Source organism: Xiphophorus couchianus, chromosome 7 (genome assembly GCF_001444195.1).
Source record: "Xiphophorus couchianus chromosome 7, X_couchianus-1.0, whole genome shotgun sequence".
Taxonomy (NCBI): domain Eukaryota; kingdom Metazoa; phylum Chordata; class Actinopteri; order Cyprinodontiformes; family Poeciliidae; genus Xiphophorus; species Xiphophorus couchianus.
Window position 1 is genome coordinate 4,705,782 of NC_040234.1, and position 24,263 is coordinate 4,730,044.

General features: G+C 39.8%; 1 protein-coding gene across 1 annotated transcript in view; it reads left to right on the forward strand.

The window, feature by feature from the left end:
* The window catches only part of htr2aa (5-hydroxytryptamine (serotonin) receptor 2A, genome duplicate a), a 75,779-nt gene that overhangs the window by 12,332 nt on the left and 39,184 nt on the right, over positions 1-24,263 (forward strand). The gene's annotated exons all lie outside the window — the stretch shown is intronic.

Below are 24,263 nucleotides of genomic sequence, written 5' to 3' on the forward strand. Positions count from 1 at the left end.
GCGGCGCCGGGGGTAACCGGCCGTCGCAGGTTCGATTCCTGGCCTGGTGACCTTTGTCGCATATTTTCCCTCCTTCGTTACCTACTTTCCTGTCTGAGTGCTGTTCAAATAAAGGCCAATAGAGCTACAAAAAAAAAAAACTTTAAAGGAAGGAGACAGAATTTTTTAAAAAACGGGAATCACATTTTCAGATGAGGCCTGTTTTTTTTTTTATCACAAAATTACCTTTTGAAAATAACCTTTAAGCAGGTATTAAGTACACTTTTCATTTAGCACACGTTTCTGTATTAAATGTTTTATTGATCTGGTGTAACGTTCAAATTTGAAGTGTTTTCATTGCCTGTAAGCAGAAAAATCATCGTAATTAACAGAAATGAAGGCTTTAATACATCAATTTGAATCTATTTATTCAAATAGAATAAATCATCTCTTAGTGATAACGTTTCTGAAATAAATGGACTTTTCTGCAATATTCAAACTATTCATACAGAACTAATTTATTGATTAGTTCTGTATGTGTGGGGAAAAAACAACAATGCGCACCATCCTGAACAGCACAACGCAGCATAGTGGTGGCAGCATCATGGTGTGGGGATTATTTTAATGATCTGATCAAAGTCCGCAGTAATGTTTAATAACTTAATAAAATTATACCTGGAAGAATCAATGTAGAGCCGACTGGCTGTGAAATAATTCAACTTAATGACTGGAAACAGGAAGGAACAACATTCCTGACACGTTATTTGTTTTTTTGTTTTTTTAAATCCTTGAGTTTTTTAAGGCGTGAAAAGGCGTAACAAACTAATAAACTGTTATTGTTTCCAGGCCATGCTGATTACACAAAGTGAATGTAGGGACTCAGCAGTCGTCTCTGTTTATCAAGAGCAATCTGCTGAACCAAAACCCAACTGCTTAAAGCCAAGTTTTTAAATTATTCATAATTCTGGGACAAAATGTGTCTCACATTTTGTACATGTGAAGTTTTTTTAAGAGAGTTTTTTTTCCTATCTGCTTATTTCTACTGAGCTGATCCATGATTCCCTGTAAAGATGGTCTTTGTGCCAGAAGTGCTTTGTTATTCTCTATAGCTAGCTTTGTTTTCTGATATTTGGCGCTGGGACGACGTGTCGTTTTGAAATTGCTTTTTGTTTTGTAAAACTGCAACGGAAACACTTTTTTGGCTTCATACGAGTCACGCGATCAGAAACCGTTCGTTTCCACTGGCCCGTAAAACGAGGAGGATGAAAGAAAGCAGGATTTTTTTATTTTTACTTTATTATTTTTTTTGTAGGAGAATGATGGCGAGGAACAAATGGAGACTCAGCAATTTCGAAATTGCGTTTCTTTGACATGTGGGATATTGACAGCGTTTCGTGCACATTTGTAATGGAAACGCAGCTTTTGTCATTCATTGGAGGCAACACCTGCATTCAGCGTTTCTGCATTTGAAAGGGATTCTTTTTTTATTTTAATTTTTTTTTTTTTTTTTTTACCACAAACCCATCTAATTTGTCATTACCAAGAGAGGTGTGTATAATCATCCGACATCCATATAATATAATGAAGTGCTTATCTGGTCTTGTAGACCATATGTTTTGTAAGTTAACTTATCAACTATGAAGAAACAAAACAATGGCTGTTTTTTGTTATATATATTAGATACTTACAGTAATTTCTGGTTTTCCTACTCTAAAATAAAATATAAACATGCTTGGTGGATATTCCTTTAAGCTGAATTTGTAATAATTCAGTTTTTTAATCTGTCCCTGTTCACTGTGGCCCTGCATTATGTTACTGGTATGAAAAAAAATGATGTATTTTTAATTAAAGTTGTCCTATTCCGTAAGCAGTAGTCCTTATTAATTTAAATTTCAGTCGTTATAATTCCAGCTTTATTTTTTTTCTTTTTGTTCTTTTCCTTTATTTAATGTCGTGGCTCTAACAGGTGGCTCCGTGTGGAGCTCGGCCACCGTTGCCATGGAGACATGGAATCCATCAGTCAAAGCTCCTGCAAAGTCACTGAAGTGATTTACTGTAAGTGGTGGATTTTTGAAATTAGTTTCCATTGAAGCATAATCTTTGGCTTCTGACTAAATGAAGCCTTGTGATTGGAGCTGAATTGCTACTTGAGGCCTGTGCAGGCTGACCTTCCTTTTTTTATTGAGAGAGCGAATTGCCGTCAGAAGAACCTGTATAGGACTCTCAGCCGGGGAAGTTTAGTTCTAACAAAAAAACGAGATTAAGAGAGCTAAGGTAGGCACACACTGTCTGGAAGGAGATAAAAAATGTTGTAATAAAACGAAAAATTAGGAATAAACGAGAAATAGACGTTTGTAGTTGTGGAAAGACGGCTTAAAAAAATCACTTTTTTTTTTAATAAGAGGAGATGCTAAGAAAAATGTAGCAAAATAAAGCTGGAATTCAAATTTCCTCCTTCCTCTGATGTCTTAGTAGGAGTAACGTAGCCGGTCCGGACGCAGCACAACGCTGTGAATTTCACACCCTTGATCCCGGCCGTCAGAGGAGGAATTACATCACAAGTAGCACACACCGGACGGGACGTTCAGCGGTGACACTTTCATTTCTCCACATCGAGAAATAAGTAACACCCGGTTACAGTTGCATTTCCATTGACCATATCATTGCGCAATTCAACTTTTCCAAAAGAAATTTGGTAAATGGAAACGTGCAAAGTTTGCAAAACTTGATTTTTGATCAAATGTTTTGACACTAGGATGAGGTATCGAAATTGGTTTATTTTGCAAAACTGCTGGGCGTGCCGTGGTGGCGTAGGGGATAGTGTGACCCACGTTTGGAGGCCTTGAGTCCTCGACGTGGCCGTCGCAGGTTCGATTCCCGGACCCGGTGACATTTACCGCATTTCTTCCTCTCCTTCCCCCTTTCCTGTCAGCCTACTTTCATATAAGGGACACTAGAGCCCACAAAAGACCCCCTGGAGGGGAGGGGAATAAATAAAATATTTTGCAAAACTGCAACAGAAGCCCTTTTCTCACATCACACCTGTCACATGATCAACAACCGGACGTTTCCGCTGGCGCAAACCGAAGAAGACGACCACAGGAAGGAGTCGGAGGATGTTGTTTTTCAAACAACTTATGACACAAACAAACTTAACTCCTTTTTAACAGAAGCGCCGCAATTGAGCAATCGTTTTAGCGGAATATTGACAAAGTTTGGCACACATTTGTAATGTCAACTCAGTTGGGGGCTTTGTCAATAAACAGAAACAGATTTTAAAAAAGCAGAAACTAGTTTTTCATTTCAATTAGTGGAGGTCTGGTAGGTCAAAAAGGAGACTTCTCTGTCTTTCTGACATGTAACTTGTCCTACATCAAACATCCTACTAACACCTAGTAACACTTTGCGTGCCTGTTGTAAATAATAATAATAGTTTGTGTGTATCTATGGAACCAGTCTGGGCCGTCTCTTCTTTCACTTTTTAGTTGCACTATATCTCAGCGAGCTTTGGCTGAAGCTTTAACATATATTCTCTCCAGTGTCAGCTGTAAATATTGAATATTTTTGATCTGATATGAATCAGTGTGCACAGCTTGGAGGGCTTACGAGGCCGTCCAACCGGCTAACGGCTGATCTGTTTCAGCTCATGCCTTGTCCGTCATGTCTATTGACAGACGGCCTAGCAGTGAGATTGAGCTCAGTTGTTCAAAGCTGTTTGTCTGAAACAAGCGTTTGACGTCCACTGGAGATCGACCTTACACTGTGTCCGTGCAGACGCGGTGGGGACGGGCTCGAACTCAGACAACACAAATCCGTTTCTCAACGCGCCGGCTGCTGTTTATTTCGCCGTGTTTTTTGTCGTTGCGTTCCCCCTGGGACGAGCTGTCATAACGCAGCTGACAGACTGATGAGCTTTCTCGCCTTACATAATCCTCCTGATACCTGCTGCAATGCTTAAAACAGCTTCAGTAACTCAACTTGACTACAATTTGTACCCATGATGGCTAAGTATGCGGTGCCGTCTCCGCTAAGCTGATGGGTTCTACATGTTTTCATGGAGAAATTAAGGAACTTCAGTGATTTACCCCCCATGAGGTCGACTGCGTTCTGAAATCATGCCGCTAATTAAACGGTGACGGTAAACAGTTCACGGTTCAGGCTGCGACAGAGTTCAGCAGTCGGTGCATTCATGTGTCACATTTTGATTTTTTTTGCAGCTCATCTAATGTCATGATTTGTAAATATCAGGGCTGCATGGGAAGCAATAATAATGTCACTGCAAACCATTTACGAACCGCTAAACCTTCTGATTCCTTCCAGCTAATTGGCAAACTTGGGGAGTAAACAGTGAAGTCAGAAATAGAAATTGGGGTAATTATCATTATTATTATTTTCCTGGTTTGGAAAGGTCAACAACTCCCAGTCAGACACAGTTAACATTTTGGCATTTAAAGGTGACTAGGGATGCATGACATATCGGCACTAAAATCGGTATAAACCAATGTTAGTCATTTTCTAACATATTGGTATCGGCCTGATGAAACTAATATTAACAACTGATATTTATTTCTATCTTGCTGCCATCTGTTTCTGGTTGTTTTTTGTTTTTTTTGTTGTTTTTTTCGAAGATGTTAAAACAGTAGAGAAATAGATATAATATTGGTTATCGGCCAGAACAGCAATATAAATATCAGATATTGATATCGGCCCAAGTTTTTATATCAGTGCATCCCTAATGTGTTTTCATGATAAGTTAAATGGATTGTTGGATTTATTTTGAATGAGGTTCAATAAAGCTATCAGTTGCCCTAGAGCAGGGATGTCAAACATGCAGCCCGAGGGCCATTTGTGGCCCTTTTGCTGATTTTGTGAGGCCCCCAGCTGCAATTCAAGAATGATACAAATTTGGCCCGTCCAGCACAACTGGTTGATGCAACCGAGGTTTTTATTTTTGTTTGTAATCAGGATAAGATTATTACAGACAGTAAGAGAATTTGAAAACGAGATGCCTTTCTCTGCTGGCCAATCAGGTGGACTTTTACTAACGTTTATGCCCACACCTGGTATAGATCACCCAAAAGTGTTAATCGTTATTATGACGATACAGGTGGAACAAAGACGTTTCATCTCATTACACGCCAACATTACGATATTCATCGATTTGATAATTTGCTGTTATTGTGCGGCTCGGGCCTTTAAGTGTAAAGAGTTTACACTTAAAGTTTACCGCCTGAAGCATATTTCAATAAAGGCCCGAGGCAGGAGAATGGAGTTAATCTGCAAGTTGCTTTCGCTACGTTGATGTCAGCTGAACTCTCTCAACAGCTGGATGGATTTCAGAGTCAGACTCGTGCTCTGCGGAGCCGGCGGCGTTCACGGGCGAGGCAGCTGACAGATTCCTCCACTAAATATGAATCAATATCTGGGGTGTGAGCAGTCAAAAGCGTTTCTGCTTATGGCAAAACTCTTCAAATGGAACCAGTGCAAACGGTAAAGTTGATCAAATTGGAATTGCAAAAAAAATCAATTAGCTAAATGGAAATGCGTCGATTTGTAAAAAAACTTGTTTTTCGATGAAACGTTTGTGCGCTAGGATGAAGCGGTTTTTCGCAAAACGCCGATGGAAACGCTTTGTTTGGTTCATGCCGTGATTTTAATGATATAAAACAAACATATTCACGTGGGATTTTAATTGCTTTTCCTAATGGAAACAAAATTACAAAATTATGGGGGTTTTTTCCACATTAGTGGAAAATAAAAAAAAGGTTTTGCTCACTGTGAAAGAAGAAGCCCCAGAAATGTTATTAACAAGGATGAAAGGAGGAGATGTGCACAGATTCCCAATATGATTCACCAATGGCCATCCAGTGTCATGGCAGTTTCACAAAAACATAGAAAAATGAATGTACCTTCCTGAATTAAAGATAGTTAAAACGTTTAGTCCCCTCACAATATTCTGGTGTTTTGCAAATAGTAAACATTTTAGCAACCCAAAGTGGCCTAAAACAGAAAACGCTTAGCATGGTTTGATGGTTTGATTTCTGACATTTACACAAAAAATGGTTGTTTGGTTTCAGAAATATTAGACAGGAAGGAAACTACCATCTGTTGTGAAAGCTTCAGAGATTTGTCCTCATTCTTTGGACAGACAGCTGTACAGGATGAGGCTCACCCTGACGGATTATTCACTGTCTTTTGTTGATCCTGCAACGTTTCGCTCTGGAACCAAACACATTTTAACAGGAGTGCTTGCTTTAGAACCGGCACCTTGTTCAGACAAGTTTTACCTCCTGAATAAAGAGAAAAACAAAGAACTTGCAAAATCAGTTTTTGCATTGCTTTCTGTTTTCTTTTGCTGATTACGTTGAGCATTAGAAAGTAGATGGAATCATAGAATAATTGCTTTGACGTACAGCTATTATACATTTTCCTCCCCCCAAAAAATTGTTGTTTAATGTCTTTACTTATCTCTGTAGTTTTCTCTGATGTTCATCTGTGAAAAAACGGTCACTAATTACATCATTAACGGAAGGTTTCTTCCATTAATGATGTAATTAGAAGTATAGAGAGAACAAGGTCTAGAAAGTCAGGGAGAGGAAGTCATGCCTCCACATGAGATTCTGTATGCGGCAAATGCTTCGTGTTCCCAGGAGGATCAAACATTGATGGTAGAGAAGGATTGCCAATGGCCTTGGTGAGCCATGAAAGTGAAAATAAAGATCTGAGAAGTTAGTCTTTAAATGTGTAAAAGATTGTTTTTGTAGATTCAATTCAGAAGCTAATGCAACTCTTTTAATTGAAACTTTGTTGTAGCCGGTGACGGCTGTGGGCAGGACGGATCTCCTGTAGCAGTCTGTATCGCAGCGAAATTGAAGAAGCCGATTCATGCGAAACCCACATACATTTCTTGGAAATCCTGGTGTCAAGACGTTATAAGGCTGGTGGATTGTGTATTTTTTTTAATCATGTGTTTTGACTGATGCTTTGTGTCCAGACGTTCACTGAGGAGCTCCCAAAAAGGGATTCTCTCTACGACAGACTGGTGATGGGGGAAGAACATCTGAGAGCTGCGTGCAGAGAGAATCGTGGCTCAGATGAGAGATTACAGGAAGTGAAATCCAGAAAGGACTGAACTTTGAGAAAAGTTGACAGTACATGGAAACAAAAACATGTTCGCAAAATTAGCGTGTTAGTTCACGTTATTCTAACGCAGTTATTTTTAAAAAAAAATGTGCGTTTAATACAACTTCCTGTCATGATGGATTTACTATTTTCAGACCCACATGCAGAACACAATTCAGGAGAGGTATGTACGGTAATTGGTTTATTGTAAAACGGCAAGCGAAGGTAGTGGAAGCTCTGTTCTGGTCCAGGGAGGAAACGGGTTCACGGAGCGATCGGCTTTCTAAAGAGGCAGAGCAGAATGGTGAGTTCAGGGTTGTCGGAAACGGGAAAGTCACAGAGTAAACGGAGCTTACTTGTGGTTCGATGGTACGAGATCCAGGAGGGTTTACTGGAAGGTTCGGAGTCTTTGTCTCTTAAGTGGTCCAGGTGGTCCGGTGCTTGATGGCTGGTGTCCAGGAGGAATACAGAGGATTGCGTCGGAGGGCGGACAGGTAGGTTCGGGCTCGGCGGGGACAAAGGAGCGGTGCAACTGCCAGTCGTGGAATCCGGGGGGAACTTGTAGTCAGACTGAGGAGGTGAGTCTGGGAACTCGGGCAACCAGTGGGTAGGACCCACGGCGTCACGAGGGGAATCTCGATCAGAGGAGCAGACAGGATCTGTAAGGGCTTCAGGGGAAAAACCTGAAGGCAAAAACAACAGGAAAAGTCACTAGAGGATTCAGATCAATGAGGAAGGATCAGAGGCTAGTTCTAGGAGGCTCAGAGGTACCGTTACTGGCTAACACTCGGGCGCTGAAGGACTGACAGGGGCCTCCTTTAGTACACGCCGCTGATGAGTTGATCAGGTTCAGGTGTGCTTGATGACGGTCCACACACACACACTCCAGTCGGGTGAGTATGGCGCCATCTGTCGTAAAAGGTGAGTGTATGCACAGAAAAACCCACAAAGAAGAACCAAAGGACCCCGAACCACAACACTTCCGTACTTTTTGGACTTCTGTGCTGCAGTTGGACCGTAACTCTAATCTCTGCCTCAGCTGTTTCTCTATGGAGCTAATTTGCCATTTCATCCAAAGCGTAATCTCTAAAAACATCTCCACTCTCTCTCTCCTCTCCATGTCTCCTCCCACTTGGCTCTGCTCTGCGGCGTTGCCATGGTGCTGCAACTCTTGAGAGCATAAGAACCCCGAAATTATTTTACTGTTGTAGACAAAACGACGCAGCAAAACCTCATTTCACATGCAGCGATTCACAGCTGACGCAACAAAAAATAAAAAACACAAACACTGTTAGATACAAAAGCATCAGACATGAGAAACAATTTCATATTTTGCCCGTTTTAATCAATTAACAGCCCTAATAAAAACGTGTAGAACTAATATAGTAACTCATTTTCATTTTTTTTTAAACTATTAATTGTAATTAAATGTGTGTAATTCACAGCAAACCTATGATTCATTTGATTATGAGCTGACAATTTTCTTCTTGCCCAACCGGTTTTATCTGTTCTAGGTCCAGTTATCTAATGAACGACGACCGAGGCTTTAAAGGTTAAACCAAAGAATTAAAAAAAGTAGAAGGCGCAGCATCCATGGAATGCAGCAGATGTCAGATTAATTCTCTGTGAAAATGTTGTGTATTTTGTCACTTCCAGCCACAGACAGCCTGAGGCCAATGTCAGCTGTTTGACGTTTCTCACCAACCCAACTGGGTTCCATGAAAGACGTGACTCTGCAGGAAAACCAAGGCCTCTTTAACAACACGCCTCTGATCGCCGCCTCCTCGGAAACTCTTCAACAACCTCACGCATGTGTCAGTCCTTCAGAATAAAACAAAAAGGAATCATGGAGTGAGAGAATATATATATATATATATATATATATTTATATATATATATATATAAAAGAATGTAAAGAAAGCTCAAAATCCTCCATGATTTGCTGCTTCCACTCACACCATCTGTGACCTTGAAATCCCAGGACAGACTTTAATCTGCTGCTCTGCTGAGTCTTTCCAGCATCACTTGACAGATTTTGAGCCGTCTTCAGTCAACAAACTAAAAATATGAATCGGAATCCTCCATTTGGAATGTTTGCGGCGTTATTGGTGCTGAAAAGGTTCTTGAATGTAGTTACGTTGAAAAGTTTTTTTTCATATATTGTACATCAGCTTTTTTTCTTTTTTTTTTACCAGTTTAGTTGTGGAGGCTGGTGCTGTTATGTAACTTGAATGTGCCAAAAAAAATAAAAAACATACATTCTGTTAGTTAGCAAAGCTCACAAAAAAATTCTAAATGAGCAAAAATATTTTGCTGTGTAAACTTGAGCCTTTTCTTGAATGTTTTCCACTAGATTGTATTTTGACCAATTTTACACTGAGCTGGAAAACTCTGCTGTTCTCTACTTTGCACACAGTCGTCCCAAAATTATTAGGGCTCTCTAACAATTCAAACTTTTAACCCGATTAATTACAGGGTTGCTGTGAATTAGTGACGAATTGATCGTTTAAAACAAAAAACTGAGTTACTAAATGGGTTTTAATTTTTTTTAGGACGGTCAGTTTATTAAAATAGGATAAAAAAGGCAAAAATATTCTTTTGTTGTTCATAGGAGTTTAGTCGTGAATAGCTGCGACTGAACGTTGTTTTGTCTACAACAGTAAAATGATTTTGAGGCTCTTCCTGGGCCGCAGCGCCATGGCAACCCCACAGAGCAGCGCCATGGCAACCCCACAGAGCAGCGCCTAGTGAAAGGAGCGGTGGAGAGGAGAGAGTGTGGAGCTGTCATGAGGCGCTGGTGTTGTTATGGTAGAGGAGGGCGGGTCAATTGAAAATATCGATCATATCGATATTAAATCGGTATCATTATTGGATCGACACTAATGTGAATATGTATACTGTATTTGCAGATTGCCTCTTGAAAGTTAATTTTCTTTTTGTTTCGGAATTTCCCAACCACAGAAAAGACTTTGTTTTGATTTGCTCTCAATATATCACACCTCACACGTGGCTTACTTAAGAAAAATTGCACACAAATTTGATTCGTTTTCTATTATTTCTCTTTATTATACGAATATGTGATTAAAGTATTGTGTGCTAAACTTGTCCAAATTCTTGACAGAAAAGAGAAAAAAAACACGCAAAAACTCCTGAGCACATGAAGCTTAAATAACAAAAAGTATCGGTGATATTGCGTCTGTATTGACCTGGTGTCGGATCAATACCAACATGTGTAGTATCACACATTGTTCTGGGGGTGGCAGACGAGGAGTTAAAAAATTTGGCAACATTATGATTATGTCAATAATGAATTTGCAAAACATTTTTTTTTTATTTTCTAGTTGTTACATTTTGTTGTATTGTGAAGACCAGTTACACATTCACACATTTAAACATATGTATGTTAGAAAAACACAAGGTGCCCCTAATTTGTTTTCTTTTTCACTTGACTAAAGCTTTATTGCATCACCATAAAAAAACCCAAAAAAACAAAACTACTAATGAGATCAAACTTGGACCTCTGAAGACACTCGACCCCTTCAGAAACCTCACTCTGACTGAACAGACCTTATCGGCTAACCAGAGTGTCACCGACTCCCTTCGCTGACACCAGGCGACAGCTGAATGTGCTCAAATCCCTGCAGCAGATTTCTTACTTCCAGCAAAAGATTGAAAGCAGAAGACAGAGAGGCTGTTTCAGCAGCAGGATAATGATTTTATTGTCATTTCACACAATCTCTGTCGATGTCATTCAGAGAGCAGTAATGACTGCAGCGTTCCTCGTCTCCATTCCCCCGGCCTGTTTTATATGATATCTTCCTGTTGCCGCTGTCTTAATGGGTTTTTCATTTTTTTTCATTTTTCTATTACCTCATTTAAGTGAATATCGACTGTTTACATTGCATCATCAAGCAAAAGACCTAAAAAAAAAAAGAAAGTAAAATAAGGCACAACAGGCAGCAGTTAGGGAGTCGTTTCTCCTTTATCTCCTAAGATTGTGACTGCAATGAGAAGAGGCTTAGACATCCACTATGAGGTCACACACACACACACACATACATACTTACATCTTATAGGTCATCGAAGCAGAAAACATCGTAACATCTCACAATGTATGAAAACAGGTCATGTGTCAATTTGGATGTTAAATTAAAAAAATCTAACACTATGTTTTAGTTAGTATTATTCAACTCAACTAAAACATAGCTGCTGTGTTGCTTTGATTCTTTCATGCATGCTTGAGAAATCCTTTAATCTCCATGGCAACCATTGAGCTGCGCAACACCCTTGGGTGGACCTAGGCCCGCCTTCAAGGACGAAGCTCCTCCTCTGCGCTGCAGTTTCCAATCTTCCGAGCCTCCGCCTCACAGAGCAGCCCTACGCCACCACTGCCCCACTCTGCTCCTTCAGACTAGCCAGCAGCAATTAGCAAACACCTGGTGGAACTGAGCTTCTGCTGAGCTCGTTATAGGAGCTACGTCTCAGTGAAACGTTGGTTAAACGTTGCTAAAGGGTTAATAGAGGAGCCATGTTGTGATGACTTGAAGGCGGAGTTTCAGAAACATACAGAGGCCCAAGTTTAAGGCGTTAAATTATGAAGTTGAATATCTTTTATTTATTGTAAATAGCATTTTGATAACAACTGGAGGTAACACAGTTGCTTTAGATTGCTACTATATAGCTGTAAAGTATGTAATGATGTCTCTTTAAAGATCATTTTTAAATGAATGAAAACAACAAAAGTAAAACTTTGATGTTGTTTCCTTGGCCACATAAACATCCAGTCATAAAAACATCTGGACATTATGTGCTCAAACTGGCTGCTGGATGAACGTGTTCAGCACAGAATAACAGCAGCAGGGGTTAACCAAGGCTTCATCCCGAGGTTCATTGCTAAGATGGAGACACTCCAGGGAGTTCTCTCTTGCCTCCGGGATCTCGGTTCATAACGACGCCAAAGAATATTTAAAGTGTCTGTTTTCCAGCCGAGCGCCTAAATACGGCCCCACTTCTGATCTTCTCCCAGGGGATCTGAAACCCCTGCGTGCTCCGCGCTCCGTCGTCATGCTGTTTCTATTCTATCTTCCTGCAACACCTGATGACTTAAGGAGTGTCGGAAGCACAAGCCGTCTCGACGGAAGTGCCGGCGGCGCTGAAAAAAAAAAAGAAACGGCGTGAATCAAAAGCGGGAACCCGAACAAAACGACCGAGGCTGGAAAAGGCTAAACAGATTAAAACATGGCTGAGGAAACGGGTTTTTTTGGGGGGTTTTTTTGTCGCTCCAGAGTCTTTTCTCCAGTAAAGATAAAGACTCGGGCTTTGATTATTTTAACCCGCATTTTACCCCGACAAGTAGGGCGGCTGTAACGAGGGTTACACAACAACAGAAACGCTTCTTGGACGCTCGGTTAGGGATCGCCTTGACGTAGCAGCGGATCGCCTGCAGCAAGAAAAAAATAAACTCTAATTCCTCCTTTTGATATCGGCGGTGTTGGGAGGAGGAGGGGAATATGAGCAAGAAAGTGACACATAGGAGGTGAGATAGTAAAGTCTCCCGAGTGGGGAGAGGGTGGGGAGAAATCCCTGTGTTGTGCTCATCCATTTGTGAGAAACTGGGTGAGATGGAGGAGATTCTGATTTTTATGATTCCCCGAGCCGCTGAGAGGCTCGGGGACAAAAAAAATAATATATATATATATATAAAACGGCGACAGCAGCAGGCAGGCGCTAGGCTCGTCCCTCTCCTCCGCTCCTCGCACAGCCAGGCGGAACAAAATGAAGCGGAGGCCAACAAAAAGGGCAACAGCCATCATCAGGCTCTGCTGGCCAGATGTGAGACAATGAGAGATGTTAACGGGAAGGAGAAGGGAAATAAAAAAAAAAAAGGCAAAACACAAGCATAGATAGACTGGATGATGGAGATTCGGGAACTGAAGGCGCCTTCCTACATGTTGAGATGCGTTTAGGCAGCCGGAGTAGACCAACGAACATTTTGTAGCATCTACAAATCAACTCGTCTTTCCAATCCTTTCTTTTCCTTAATGGCCATGAGACGCTTGAGTTAGAACATCTTGTTATGGATGAATCATCAGTTCATCACTTGTCCAATAGAGAAACACAACCAGAAAAACTTACAGCTTGATCTAAGGTAGAGATATCAATGCCTACATCTGGGGTTTGGTGTCAGCCAGTACCAATCCAATACAGAAAGAGTCTGCTGAATTGACCTAAATTCTACATTTATTATGTAAATTTTTGAATTTTTGAGTTTGTGAATTTGACGTTATGTTATGTTACTCCCCCGTTAAAAACATGCATGGAGTGTTGGACAAGTCCTTTAATCTCCCGTGGCAACCATTCAGATGTGCAAAACGCCTGGGTGGATGTAGCCCCACCTCCTCGCAGCTGCTGTTTCCAAGCTACCACTCTTCCTCCCTCCCCCACTCAGCTCCTTCAGACTAGCCATCATCAATTAGCAAACACTTGGTGGAGCCGAGCATCTGCTGAGCTCATTATAGGAGCTACTTGTCAGTGCAACGCCGATAAAGGGTTAATAGATGTTGTGATGACTTCCTGAAGGCGGAGCTTTAGAAAGAGCAGGAGTTTCTTAAAGAGACAGAGGCCCAATTTTAAGATGTTAAATTGCAAAGTCCAATTTCTTTTAAGTCAAATTTGATAAATATAACATTTTTATCACAACTGAAAGTTATGCAGTTACTTGATTGTGCTCTAAAATGGCTCTACGTGCATAATTCTGCCCCTTTAAACAAATAAAAACTATACAGTTTTTTTTTCTCCACATCATCAAAATTAGAAAACCAAACATTATCAGTGGTCAAATGTTACTTTCTTCTCAAAGATTTTGAGAAGAAAATAATAAAGATATAATTACTTCATATTTCAAAGCAAAAATGGATCAAGGAAAACAAAGAAATAAAAAAAAAAGGATTTGTTACTTTTAGTGTTTTCAACACTGTAGTTTTTATGTTTATGAAATTTACCGTACTTATTTATCTTAATGTACATCGTGGCATAGTACATAAAATCCCTTCTAAGATACAAGTTGAGTCATCTAAAAGTTTTTTATCTCGTGGACAGCAAAACAAAAAAAAAAAGAAAGAAAAATATGACCACGGCGTTGCTCCTCCAGGATCATTTCACCTTCTTGCATCCGTAAATTAAAACATGACATTTGATTACAGATGAATAAACAAACAACTATGGAGTGATTTTAGCCCCATTCGTGTTATTCTCCTTTAATTGAATTTCATTAATGAGTTAATAATCAGTGCAGCTCATGAACTTCTGCAGCGTTTAGCATTGATTGGAATCTGAGTCAAATTAGGACCAGGAGTATTTATTTATTTATTTATTTTAGATAAAAAGCAGACGGGCGCTCAGCGTAAAGCAGTGTGCTGGAATTTCTGAAGCGAACACGACATACAAACACAATGTGAAGCCAAAAAGTTATCAATTTTTCTTTACCTTGACTTGCTAATTACTCAGAAATATAGACGTGGCATGAAGGATTTATTACAAAAATCCTTAGAAAAAAAATCAAGAGGATTTTCTGTTACATCAGTTTAAGTTTCACGATAAAACAACTTTGGCACATTTTATTCTTCAGATTGGAAATCAAATATCTTTTTACAGGTTCGATAGCAGATAATCTGATATAAAAGCTGGGTGGTGCAATGATCCAACATTCAAACCATGTGACCTAATAACTAACACTGAGGATGGTTTTCTCATTAACAGCTTCATGTTTTCAGTATTTCATGGTGGTGCTTAATTATTCCATGAACCGCTTTCAATAAGCAGCGATTTATAACCTTTAGGACGTTAAAAACTGCTTTAATGTTCCTTCAGGGTTTTGTTGGTTTGCACTGATGTTTCACAGCGACTCATATTAAAATCTTACTGAGGCTTTTTTTTTCACTTCCTGGGTGAAGTATCACTATGGTGATGTAATAGGGCCATTGGACATGGTGAAATAAAAAGAGTAATTTAAAGGGAGTTTAATTTAAAATGTTTTACATTTTTGATTTGAAATTTTTTAAATTAAGCTCAGAATAATTATTATTTTTTTTTTTTTAGGAGAAACAAGAAAATCTCTGAGTTTGAAAAGCTGAAATTTGCTAGAAAAGACATTGAAATTTTGTAATTGAACTCAGAAATGTTCCAACAATAAAAAGGAAACTTCTGAGTTTTGAAAAGTCAAAAGTTTTCCAGAAAAAAAAAAAACTCAGGAAAAATAAAAAATGAATTCAAGTCAAAAGTCAAAAATTTGTCTCGCAAAATTGCGACTTTTGAAACTCAAACTTTCGCCTTTTTTTCCTAGCAAATTTGTGACCTTTCGATTGATCTAAAAGTTTTCTTTCCAGCAAATTCTCAACTTTTCAATTTCAGAAAAGTCCTTGTTTTTTCTATAAAATTTCTGAGAACATTTTCCATCTTCAACGAACCTAATGCTCCATCATACGTCTCAATAAACATGTAACCTTGTCTAAGTGGAGGCTGCAGACGTCCATGGTTGTCTGTCTCTTTGTGATAAAACTTGGATAGAAATAAGGACTGATATTTTGAAGGTTAATTTTTCTTTGTCTTTATGAAGAAAAAAAAAAACCCTCCTATTTACAGAGCAGCTTGAAATTGTTTGCTAAAAGTAGTCGACTGCTTTCAGTTTGCCTCTTGCTCTCTGTGCCGTGTCATCGCTCAGCGCCGCCCTGCAGAGCCACAGGCGACCACAGAAACCAGAAGCAAGACGCTAAATGTGGCGAATCATAGTGTGTCGCAAATTGCCTCTAGAGGGGCTTATAGCAGATGTTACGTTCAGATCAAAAGTCTGAGATTTCAACGATGACATGATCCTAAGACGTCTGCCTTTTCCTTGGCTCGGTTCGCCTCAGTGGAAGGTTGAAGCAGCAGCGGATTAACCAGGAACACCGAATTCAGAGTGAAGCAGCCTGAGGGTTTTTGAACAACAGCAACATGAGGGTCACTGTAGGTAGAAAAATGGAGTAAATTTCTACCAAAAAAACTGCGGTTAATTTCAGAAATGTTCTTGAAAAAGAAATGGAAACTTCTGAGCTTCAAAAGTCAAATATTTTTGACTGTCGAAACTTTCAAAAGACTTTTTTTTTTCCTTCCAGCAAATTTTCAACTTTTCAAACTCAGAAACTTCCATGTTTTTTTCTAGAAAATGCTTGAGATGTCCATTTTTTATTTATTTATTTATCTTTTGCAGAAATTCCTTGTTTCCTGCTGTATGTACAGTGGCTCTACATATTTGTGCTCCACAGTTTGAGCCGTTTTGTTTCGAAATACCCAGAAATGTTACAGCATCCCTGCATCGTCTTGGACATGTTGTCACTAAAAGCAGAAGTTGATTGGAAATCAGCACCGAGATGACTTCTTGACACGTCACGAGCGCCTGCAGCGTAACGCTTACATCACACCTCAGTGACGCTGACATCGGCATGCTGAGGTGTCTCACGACAACAGATCAAATCCTAACATTTAAATGAGTTTGAAAAGAAAAAGGAAAATCTACGGCATGGATACAGAAGCTGGATGGTTTTTTAAAAAAAATGTGTTTAGCTTTTTTCTCTCTCTCAGAGCTGTTAGGATTTTTATATATTAGGATTTGGAATCCTTCCTTTAAAGTTGCAATATGTAACTTTTTGTAAAGAATATGTTTTTTTGTTTACTTGTTAAAACTGTCACTGTGTTGTGACACTTTGCTATGAGACAGATAATCGGTGAAAAGATAAATCTCCTCCACTTCCTCCCTGAGTTACTATTGCCGGTCTGAAGAAATGCACCGTCAACAGCAACTAATCAGAGGCAGGAGGAGGGGCTTAGCGCTGTCAATCAACATCATGTACAAGGAAACAGTTTTTCCATCGTCATCGGTGGCTATGCTAGCTAGCCTCAAATTCACAAGAGGCGCCGCAGCATAGCAGAGAGCAAGAAAGCGCTAAGTCCCTCCTTCTGGCTCTGATTGGTTGTTTCTGGTTAGAACTACAAGAAGTTTAATTTTTGTTTCACATATTATCTGTGTAATAAACTATCACAACTTAGGAGCAATTTCAACAAAAATGTACAACAATACGTTTTATAAAAAATACATTGTTCAGCTTTAACGACAAAAAGATTTTTATATATTAATACGCTCTAAATAATGTCAGAGAAAACTCTGCTCTCTGTTCCACAGCTCCTCCGGTTCAGAGCCAGAACTCCTCACCATGTCGTCGCACCACGCTTGCAGCTAAACCGAGCTAACGTTTTAGAGTGTTATCATTCCTCTGCACCATTTCTGCATGAACATAAACTCACCAGCCACCTTATCAGGGACACACCTGGCTAAAACCAGGCTGGATCCCCCTTTTCCTTTAGCTTCAGACTAATTCTTCTCAGCACAGATTCTACAAGGTCCCAGAAACGTTCCGCTGATACTTCGCTCCATGTTGGCAGCAACGTCGCATCTCAATATTCCTGCAGATTCAGTGGCTGCGTATCCATGATGCTAATCTGCTATTCCACGGCATCCCCTAAGGCGCCGGATTAGGATTTGGTGACGGTGAAGGCGGCTGATTTACAGAGAGCTCATTGTCACCTTAAAGAAACCAGTTTTCCATGACATGGTGCGTCATCCCAGTGGAATCTATCAGAAGACTTGCAGTAGCACAACTAAAAAAAGTAACAAAAATATTCATGGATCAATTTAAAATCTGTTATTCATAAGTTGTGCGATAATACAGTTTTTACTTAATACTGTATTTACTTAATATTACCTAATACAATATAATTAGACTAAATGAATAAGCATTTCCACTAACAGAAATGGGCAAATTGAAATTACGACAATAAATTTGCTTAACGGATACACGGCAGTTTCGAAAATAAACAGAAAAACATGTTTTTCCGCTACAATGAGGTGATTTTCTGCCACACTAAAATAGATGCATTCTTTCAAAACTGAAATGGAAACACTTTTCTTTACTCACATGATCAACAGCTGGATGCTGCTACTGGTGGAAACGCTAAATAAGATGACAGGAAGCGGTAGGAGGATGATGGTTTGTTGATGTACAAGCTTAGTCATGTGTGACTTTAGTTTCATGTCTTAGTTAGTGAAAACACAACAATTGCAAGATTGTGTTTTTTGGTTTTTTTCAACTTTAGAAGAATATCAACAAAGTTTTGCGCATATTTGTAATGGAAACGCAGCCACTGTGAGGTCTTTAGAATCCAGGGCTGCAGGTTTGATATCCTGCAGCTTTTATGTAGCTTCCTGGTTTAGCACACCTGAACCACATCACTGGATCACCACAAATGTTTGGTCTTCAGTGTAGTTTTCTCATAATTTCTTTCTTTTTTTTTCGAAAGAAACTTGATCTGATCAAAACAGGTTTGATTTCAGAACACCATGTCACACGTTTGGATGCATTTTGTTTCTCCGAAGCTTTCCTCCTCCGCTGGTTCAACTATTCCAAGCGATTTCTAACCGTTTTACTTGACTTCCATGTTGGGACATAAAGACTAAAGATGAAACAGAATTCTGAAAGCCATCGGACCTCCAGGTTGTGTTTCTGCCTCACCACTTTATGCTCTGCTCCAGTTAAGGCTGCGCTTAACGAATAATAACAAGAAATAGGTGATACTAATAATAATAATAATAACAAGACGCTCGTGTTGTTGTTAAAACCCAATGAGTCTGAAATTCGTCCAGCCTGCTGAGTGGATCCCTGTACAGATCCGAAGCAGCCCGGGGCGGGACCAGAACATGCTGCATGGATTATCGCTCCCATCTGGCCTCTGAGTCCCAGGAGGAGGAGGAAGAGGAGGAGGAGGAGGAAGAGGAGGGCCGCGCATCCTGATGTGACCGCAAACCCGACAGAGAGAGACAGAGAGTGAGCTCTGCACCATGTTTAATGCCAGAAAATAGACGACTGGCTCACATAGCAGCTGTACTCTGACCTGTCGCTAGAGAACATCTACACACATCAAACACTGAGAGCGACTGGATGTAAATCAGCTCACAGGAAGACTGAAAGTGCAATTAGTTGTTTTGTTACCCTGCATTGCTTCATTTTTATTTTTTTTAAAAGAAGAAAATCAGGATCAGATGTTAGTAGTTTATTTTAAATGTAAACGAGCGTTTCCTTTTTTTTTTGACTAGTGGCGTTTGAATTCATCCACGCTCTGATCTCACGGTTTGCAGTAAAACATGTCCTGGGATAATGAACCGTCTGTTTACTTCCAGGTCCCACCGGCTGATTTGTCTCTATAAAATATGAGTTCAATCTTTATTCCTTCATGTCCATTTAAATGAACTACATCAGAACGCTGTGTAACACAATGAAACCCAATAATGTCATTTTTTAAAACCTAAAATCAATAGAGAAAGGAGTTTAATATGATAAGATGATTCTTTTAGTGTCCATTCATAGCTGAACCTGAAACCTGGAGGTGGAGCAGTTATTACTTTAGCTCCGTGCGCCACAGCGGAGGGAAAAATAATATAAGAGGCTTGGGAGTCTTACTTCTTCGAAAGAGAAAAAGACGCAACGGCGTCTCCAGCTGACCTGCTGTTGAGAGTGAAAACAACTTTCACCTGGTGGGAAAAACACAGGAGGAAAAACAAAATGTCTCCAGGTTTTGTTCTTCTTTTTCTCGTTCTCAAAAAAAAACCTCTTTGAAGCTTCCAGCCACCCACCCAGCTAATCCCCAATCTTGAAATCCTCAAGATTGTTAAAAACCTCCTGGGCTCTGAGGAACCGCAGCCGACCAAGTTTGTCAGTTTTGATTAGAGTCGATGTTTGCGTCACTTCAGCTGGAGCTCTGAGCGAACGGCGTGATCTCAAAGGCGTTTTGAGAAAAAGGAGAAAACCTAAACGGTACCGACAATTTGACAACCACGAGACTAAAAGTTGGAACCTAATTATATTTGACATGATCCAACTCTGACTCTGGTAATTCTGCATACACACACACACACACACACACACACGCCCACCCCCGCACGCCAGCTTGGTGTGTGACGTAACTCAGAGTGGAGCCTGGTGCCCTGCAAACACACAAAACCCTACCAAGTATTTTTGGTCTAGTTTCTGTTTCTAGCACCTTTGAAATACGACCAAAGTATTTTTCCAGCAATATGCAAGAGTTTGTTTGAGTCAATAATCCTTAATATTGGTGAAAACGTTCCATAGAAGTATTTCACTTGTAACATGGGGGGAAAAAATCAATCAATCAATCAATCAAGTTTACTTGGACGCTCAAAGTGCTTTACATGATTAAAACAACAATAAAAAGTCAAAAACAGCACATGGTCGACAGTTGAGAAACCAGTAACAAACATAACATTTTGATGGGAGCATCATCAAAATCATCGATACACGTCCAATGTATCGGTCAATATTCCATTTATTATCCAAATCACCTTTAAACAGGTGAGTTTAGGTCAGCTTTTAGGACAGAACTCAGTGTTTCAGCTTGTTTGCAGTTTTCTGGTAGTTAGTTTGGTGGCTCTTGTTATAAGGAGAATAACCTGCCAATTGAGCTAGTGGTTTTTTCATTAATATTGAAGAATTATTTATTCCATAGAAGCTCCTATTTCTTGCTGAAAAGTTCCTTGTAAGTTCTTTTTGTCTCATTTGCAGTGTACTAAGATATTCGCAGTAGAAACTAAACGCAAAATCACTTTTGTGTTTTTTGCGGTTTAGTACGCAGCACATCAGTGAAAACGTCCTCTTAACTTCACCGCTACGTCTGCTCAGGGTCAGAGCCGAGATGTAAAAGTTAAGCTTCACGCTGAAAACCGAAGATGAAAGCAAAACTGAGACGAGGCGACAGAAATGAGAAGGACAACAACAGGACAGCTGAGGAGAAACACAACAAAGATGTTACAGAAAGTCTTTCTGACTCAGACGTACCGACGGATCAATGCTGTGGTCGGCGTGGCGACGATGGGTCTGATGATGGCCTTCTCGCTGTTTTCATTACAAAAAGTCACCTTATAGCAGTGAGTCAGTAACGGCAATACGTTTTTATTTTTCATTCCTTGTTATCTGCCTCTTCAGCGTCGGCTGAAGAGGTAGACGAGTCCCGATTAGGAGATGATTCCCAATTTCCTGACATCTGTTTTGTGGCGAGCTGGAAACTCTGAAAAGTTCTCCGCTGAGAAAGTTTCCAAAAGGCGACATTAATCCGAGCGGCGAGGGAAGGAGGGAGGAGAAGGGGAGTCTTCTTGTCGGATTGAAGCACAAAAGTTCAGTAAAACCCACATCTGCTTGTCCAGAGCATCAGTCAGACTTTAATTCGCTGCCTATCAGAACAATAAGCCCTCCGCAATAAAATGTCATGTGAAAAACTCATTGTAACTCAGATCTCCCCCCTTCAATAAATCCCAAATCAGTGTTGATTTTTGTACCGTAAGTCTTTTGTTCTCCTTGATGTTTGTGTCCAGAATTGTGACATGGTTTCAGGAAAGGATCGAAGGTGAAAGGCAGTGATTGCAGACGCATAATCAAAAGACAGGATCTGAGCCTCGCTCTGCGCTAACAGAATCCATTTTTATTGCGCATTGGAATGCAGTGTTGCTAAATTTGTGGCACCTTTATCTTTCCTTTCAAGATTTAGAGTGTAATAAGCATAAAAGCCCTGTATGCAATTTTAATGTTGCATACATATCTGGCCTGCCTCACTTCGTCCCACGCAGGTTTTTACCTTAAAGTTTAGCTATTGTAACAAATCTCAAGCTGAATATATTTCACCGAGAGTTGGGCAGAAATGCAGCAAATATACGTGAGATATTCAGAGACATAAAGTTTTTGCTTTTAATACCATCTTAAAAACCCTCTGAATCTTTGGCCAAAAGCAGTAAAACTGGAATATTTATGAATGGACAGTGTGGTTATTGTAGGAGTCTTTTTTTTTTTTACATGGCCAGGTTCTCTTTTCTCTTGCAATGGAAACTTTTTAACGGAGCAGTATTATGTAAAATCAACTTTTTGGAGCTTCACATTCCTCATCAAAAACCTTCCTGGTGTGTTGCCTTCATTCTTTCACGCATGTTTAAGAAATACTTTTATCTCCCATGGCAACCACTCAGCTGTAGAAAATTCCTGGGTGGACCTGGCTTCCTGGCGACTCCCGGTCTCAGCTCCTTCAGACTAGCCAGCAACAATTAGCAAACACCTGGTGGACCTGAGCTTCTGCTGAGCTCATTATAGGAGCTACTTCTCAGTATAACGTTGGTAAAAATGTTGTTAAAGGGTTAATAGAGGAGCCATGATGTGATGACTTCCTGAAGGCGGAGTTTCAGAAAGAGCAGGAGCTTCTTAAAAAGACAGAGCCTCAATTTGAAGGTGTTAAATTACAAAGTCAAAGTCATATTTGGTAAATAGAGCAACCAAAGGTAACAATTACTTGATTGTGCTATAAAGTGGCACTACAAATAAATAACACTGCCCCTTTAAGAAGGAGATTGAAGCCAGCTGTCATGTTGACTTTACTTACATGTGTGATTTTAATGTCTGCAGTAGATGCTGCATAAATACATTTTACTCATTTTCTTCATTTTACAACTGGATTCCTCCATTATAATGTGCAAAGACCTTCTGTCGTTACTCAGCGTGCCACATATGAGAGATAGTCCAAAACAACAAAGTATGAGCCAAAGTGTAAGCCGGTTCAGTCAAATCAAAAGCTCACCACTGCTTCAATTGGCAACCTGTCTGATCGGCACAGCAGGCGTCGAAAGGCAATTAAGAACAGGAAGACAAACTAATCTGCAGATTAAGTAAACTGGTGAGTCAGATTACTATGGGTTTGCATTTATCGTATTAATTATCATTTATTTTGAACCATTTCTTATCACGGTAAGAAAAAAAAAATTATTCATCTTTGTCACAATAAATTTCAGGTAATGTTAAAAGAAACTGACTCAGATGTTATTTTTCACTATTTTCTGCTTTTATTTCCCTGTAGAGCTTCAATAAATATAAGTACATTTGAAAACCTAATTAAATAAAGTCTCTATGTTCAGCTTAGTGGCATTAATCACATAGTTTGTGTGACTGGTGTCCTGAAGCAGGACATCAGAGCCGTATTTGTGTTTGTGTGGCTGTGAAGGCCATTTTTTCCAGTTGTATCATCACAACAGAATGATAAAATGTGGTGATAAGAGTCATGACACCATCGGTGCATCTCTAATATTTGTCTTGCACAGCACTGAGATTTCGCACAGTCAGACACATTTAAGTCTTGTGTGTGTTTTTTTCTTTGCCTTGGAGGTTTAAGAGGTGAAAATTACTGTCTGACTGAAAAAACTAAATAACGTGCATAATTTGACATAATGTGCTTTTTCATTGTTGTCACGGGCGATTATCTGACTGAGCATGTCTGTTTTCCTTTCTGTTCTGCTCGGCTCCTTCTGTTTATCGTCACCCGCTGTCAGAACGTTACGCACAGTTAGCCCGATTTCCCCGTCCTGGCTCGACGACCCCCGCCGCTCTCATAATCCTCTCAGAGGTTTGGCTGAATGTGCAGCTGATCAGGTCAGATTGATCGTCGGCTCGGATGACGATCTCTAACACGTTTAACACAACGCCTGTTCCTGTTTCTTTTTTCTGATTGAAACTGTCAGCCAAACTAACAGTTCGTTTAAAATAATTTCTCCCCGAATTTCTGCTGCTTGTTTCAATTTTTATTTTTTTCCCCCACAGCTAGAAAGTGCAGTTGGCCTCAAACCACAGAGACACGGCTGCTGTATTAAAATCTAATTACTTCTTGTAATTTTGCTGTTTTATTTTTGTTTCCTGTCATATTCAGGATTCTTCTTGTTGAGTTTCCTTTGAATAAATATTTTATTCTACTGTTCTCTGGTGTTTTTAATGTAGTAGAATTTTTTGTACAAGAAGCTTAGTTTTTCAGATTTCACTCCTGCTTACCTCCCTTGGCCTGGACATAATATCTGACGTTCAGTTGTTCTCCTGTCAGATGTTGTTTCGTTGTGCAACACAACTTCATTATTATTTCCTTCGCTGATTTCACTCCCAACCGGCTTACCTCGAAATCTGATTGGCCACTCTGCCTGGCCAATCAGAGCCGCCAATTCGTTTGTTCAGTGTTGATAACAGAAATTCACCTTTTGT